The sequence below is a fragment of the Harmonia axyridis genome, chromosome X (genome assembly GCF_914767665.1).
Source record: "Harmonia axyridis chromosome X, icHarAxyr1.1, whole genome shotgun sequence".
NCBI classification, from domain to species: domain Eukaryota; kingdom Metazoa; phylum Arthropoda; class Insecta; order Coleoptera; family Coccinellidae; genus Harmonia; species Harmonia axyridis.
Genome location: NC_059508.1, coordinates 34297640 through 34302639, shown reverse-complemented (window position 1 = coordinate 34302639; position 5000 = coordinate 34297640). Strand labels below are relative to the sequence as shown.

Here is a 5000-nt window from a genome sequence, read left to right as displayed (position 1 = left end):
GCGAAAGGGAATCCGGTTCCTATTCCGGAACCCGGCAGCGGAACCGAAATTAAACCGGGCCCTCGTAAGAGAGTTCGTCGGGGCAACCCAAAAGGACCCGGAGACGCCGTCGAGAGATCCGGGAAGAGTTTTCTTTTCTGCATAAGCGTTCGAGTTCCATGGAATCCTCTAGCAGGGAGATATGGTTTGGAACGCGAAGAGCACCGCATTTGCGGCGGTGTCCGGATCTTCTCCTCGGACCTTGAAAATCCGGGAGAGGGCCACGTGTAGGCGTCGCGCCGGCTCGTACCCATATCCGCAGCTGGTCTCCAAGGTAAAGAGCCTCTAGTCGATAGAATAATGTAGGTAAGGGAAGTCGGCAAATTAGATCCGTAACTTCGGGATAAGGATTGGCTCTGAGGATTGTGGCGTGTCGGGCTTGTTGGGGAAGTGGGTCACGGCTAACGTACCGGGCCTGGGCGAGGTGATGCGTTTCGCTTGCGTTACGTTTGATCCGAGCTCGGTCCCGCGTCTTGGCCTCCCGCGGAATCGTCAAGCTTCGAGACCCCGTGAGTGCTCGCAAGGGTGCTCTGGGTAATCTCTGCGGCCGTCATCTAACAATCAACTCAGAACTGGCACGGACTGGGAGAATCCGACTGTCTAATTAAAACAAAGCATTGCGATGGCCCCAGCGGGTGTTGACGCAATGTGATTTCTGCCCAGTGCTCTGAATGTCAACGTGAAGAAATTCAAAAAAGCGCGGGTAAACGGCGGGAGTAACTATGACTCTCTTAAGGTAGCCAAATGCCTCGTCATCTAATTAGTGACGCGCATGAATGGATTAACGAGATTCTCACTGTCCCTACCTACTTCCCTCAGGGGATGAACATCTTCGGGTGTTCATTACGGGGATCGCCAAACCCGAGGTACCCTAGGACCTGGTGGCTCGCCACCTTGTATATACCGTCCTGATCTAGTCATGTCTTAGGCAGGATGGGGAGCTTGGCTTAATCACCCGGCTCAAAGAGGAGATAACCTCTGTAAAAACCCCGAATCTTAAGGTGAGATAGGTGCCGATAAGATGCATGGCCGGTGGGATGTCCGGTCCTTAACTTTCTCACCACCGGGCACCTGGCGCACCCGGTGGGAAATTTAGCCTTCTGTTTGGTAAGGGCGCACTGCCATTCAGTGACCTCCCTTTCGACCCTTCTCGTGGGATTTACTATGTCACAAACTTCTAAAAAACCCGTCACGAGGGATCGTGCTCCCTCTATATCCGCACGCTCTCCTGCTCCTGCTTCTTCTGATTCTCATGCTAAGGCGCAGGGATCTTCTCATGGTCTGTCTAAGTTGGTTATTCCTCCACCCCAGTCGACTAGCGCTGTCTCTTCTCCAACTTTGCCTTCTCCTTCAAGTTCGGCATCCGGTCGTCTTTCTCCTCTGCCGCCTGATCTTTCTTTGTCTACTGCGGACTCCATGTCGTCGGTTAGAAGGTATTTAGAGGCCACTTTGTTTTCGTCTGCCGCTAAGATCCCGAAGGCACAGATTGAAATCGTTCTCGCTTCTTTTCGCCGTGTGGAGCAGCTTTATTCTTCTGCTCAATCTAGGATTTCCTATTTGGAGGGCCGCCTCGAGGAGAGAGACTCTGGTCCAGCTGCGTCAGCGGCTGATCCTGCTGTTCCCCCTCGTTCTTTTGCCTCTGTAGCCGCCACCTCTCTTCTAAGATCGTCTCCCCCTGTTCCACCTAAAACTCATTCGATCATCATAAATTCTACCATATCGAGTGATGCAGATGAGGTCAAGTCCACAGTGGCATCCATGTTGCGAAAGTCACCGTCTGTTCGCATCCACAGCGTCAGAAAGCTGCGTAGCGGTTCTGTCATTATCGATGCTTCCTCTGAGACCGATGTTTCGGTAATCAGGAAATCGGTCGCTTCCTCGGAGACGCTTAGCTGTTCCGATCCGAAAAAGATTCAGCCCCGCATTAAAATCTTCGATGTTCCTAAGATTATCGTCGAGGAGCGCTTCATTGATGATCTTCTCACAAAAAATGTTGACAGTGAGGAATTGAGATCTGCTTTTCGCCCTCAGATTAGGCTGGTCACTCGCCTTAAATCCAGGTTCTTGGATAGAGAACATTTCGTGGTCAGTGTTCCCGCATCTCTTCGTTCCATTTTGCTTGGTCGTGGTCGAGTCTTCCTGGATGTGGGCTCACATCATGCGGTCGATCACTTCAACATTATGAGATGTTTCAACTGTCAGCAGTTCGGTCATTCATCAGGATTGTGCAAGAGGCCAAAGTGTTGCGGTTTTTGTGCTGAAAGCGGTCATTCCTTCAAAGATTGCCCTGTCAAATCATCCCAGCCATGCTGTGTCAACTGTAAGTCTGCCGGCGGCGGTGTAGCGGTAACTCACGATACCTCAAATAGGGAATGTCCATCCTACCTAAAGCAACTTGCCAGATATAAGGGTCTCATTGACTATCAACAATGAGTACTCTAAAGTTCATTCAGATTAATGCCCAGCGCTCGGCGTCCGTCACTTCCGCGGTCTGTCAACTAGCGATGCAGTGGTCATCGGGTATCCTGGTTATCCAGGAACCGTACCACGCCTTCGGAGAACTCAGGTGCCTTGGTCTGCGTTCTTCTGTAATCTCATCTAAGGGGGGGATTCCGATGTCGGTAATTGTTGTCCTTGATCCTGCTTTGGAGATTTTCGCTCTTTCCCAGTTTTGCGATACTCATATCACCGCTGCTCTCATTACTTTCGGTTCACGTAGATTTCATCTCTTCAACGTTTATTGCCAATTCAATCAGGATATAGATATCTTTCTGAATAAGCTGGATCATATGATTTCGTCCCTAAACACTTCTCAGTTCATTATCTGCATGGACTCGAACGCCAAGTCCCCCCTCTGGTTTTCCAACTCACGAGACTCTCGGGGTTCTTCCCTCGAGGATTTCATCGCTCACCATCGCCTTGTTATTTGCAATACGCATGGCCAACCTTCCACATTTTGGTCACCCAACGGTGAATCAAATATTGATGTAACCCTGGCTACTTCAGCACTGGCGGACTGTGTCGGGCGCTGGCGCGTCTATGACGGACTTGGTGTCGGTGATCATCGCCCTATTTCCTTCGTGTTGGATCCTGGCATTTCTGGACAATATCAGGTCGTGCCTGCGGTTAGCAGGCCGCGATTTATTCATTCTCGGGCTGACTGGGAGCTCTTTGATGCCGAGTTGGAGCGCCGCACCCACGGCTTCTTTTTCTCTCCTACCTCCTCGGAGGATGTGGAGCGTATGGCTGTTTCCATCACTTCGGCCATTTTCGATTCTGCAAGTCTTTCGATCCCGGTTTCTACTAGGGGTGCATTCCGTGTGGGCTGGTGGACGGATGAACTAGCTTTGATGAAGTCAGCTGTCAATCATAAGCGGAAGGCCCTTCAGAGAGCAAGGTCTCGTGGTCTTTCATCATCAGTCATTTCTCGGTGTTTGTCTGACTTCAAGATTTCGAGAAACTTGTATACTCTAGCCATTAGACGTGCTAAGTATGACAACTGGTCCAACTTCGTTAGGGCTGACATGCAGAGCTCTCCTTGGGGTGTCGCTTATAGGATTTCCACCGGTAAGGTTATTGGACATGCGGTCCCTCATTCCGTCTGTCGCCCCGATGGTTCCTTTACCAGGGATGCTTTAGAGTCGGTCGATGTCATCTTAGACCGACTCTTTCCCCCGGACGATCCGTCTGGGGATTCCGCGTATCAGGCTGGTGTGCGTGCTGAAATGTCGAGTCATCACACCATTTTCGCAGATTCCATAACACCTTTCACTCTTGACGAGATTGGAGCGGCGATAGCCGCCACCCCTGACCGTGGGGCCCCTGGTCCGGACTTGATAACTGGTTCTATTCTTCGTAGAGCCTGGTTGGTGATCCCTGGTCTCTTGCTCTCTCTCTACAACTGCTGTCTGCTCGTTGGCCATTTTCCTGACGTTTGGAAGGAGGCGTCTATCTGTCTTCTCCTCAAATCTGGGGACCGCTCGCTTCGGGACCCCAAGTCCTATCGTCCAATCAGTCTTCTTCCTGTTCTTGGGAAGACCTTGGAGCGTCTGATGCTTGCACGCCTTTCGCGGGACTTGCTTGATCCCTGCAAATCCTCCCCCCTGCAGTTCGGGTTTAGGCCTGGCCTCTCCACTGAGGACGCTGTTCGCAAATTGGTCGAGTTTGCTCGAAATTCTCCGGAAAGGTACTCTGCTGCACTGTTCCTGGACATAGATGGCGCTTTCGACTGCCTTTGGTGGCCTTCCATTCTTCGTCGTTCTCGGCACTTGGGTGTCTCTCCCGATCAGCTGCGCCTCCTGCACAGTTACCTTTCGAACCGTCACGTTATCTTCTCCCGTCATTCAGTTTTTCGACGACGAGTTCTGTCTAGAGGCTGCCCTCAGGGTTCTATTTTGGGTCCTTCTTTGTGGAATCTTGTTTTCGACGAGTTGCTTCTTCTTCTGGAGGGAGAGTCGGGCCTCGCAATCGCTTACGCGGATGATCTTGTCCTGGTCGTCAGCGCCAATAGCAGGCGCTCACTCGAAGTCGCCCTACAACATCTTGTCGACCATACACTCGAGTGGCTTGGTCGTAACAGGCTTTCGGTCTCACAGGGTAAGTCAGTTGCTGTTATGTTGAGGGGTTCCCTTGACCCGAACCGCCCCCCCACTATTCGATCCCCTGCTGGTTCGTTCCGTTGGGCTTCAGAACATAGGTATCTGGGCGTGATTGTTGATTCTGGATTGACTTTCATTCCTCACGCTAAGGCCGTGCGTGAAAAGACCCAGGCGGTTGCTTCGAAATTATTTCGTATTCGACGCGCGTTGGGAGGTGATCAGTCTCATTCACTCGACATCTTCTACAAATGCATTTTTCTTCCTATAGTTTCGTATTGCGCTTCCGCCTGGTACTGGCGCCTGAGTCATTCGCATGTCAGGCGAGTCGTTCTGTCAGCCCAGCGTCACTTTCTTCTCCTGATC

At 51.5% G+C, this 5000-nt stretch overlaps 1 pseudogene; it reads left to right on the top strand.

Annotated features, from left to right (window-relative positions):
• Positions 1-884, top strand: part of LOC123688267 — a 2812-nt pseudogene extending 1928 nt beyond the window's left edge.
• The last annotated feature ends 4116 nt before the right edge of the window (positions 885-5000 follow it).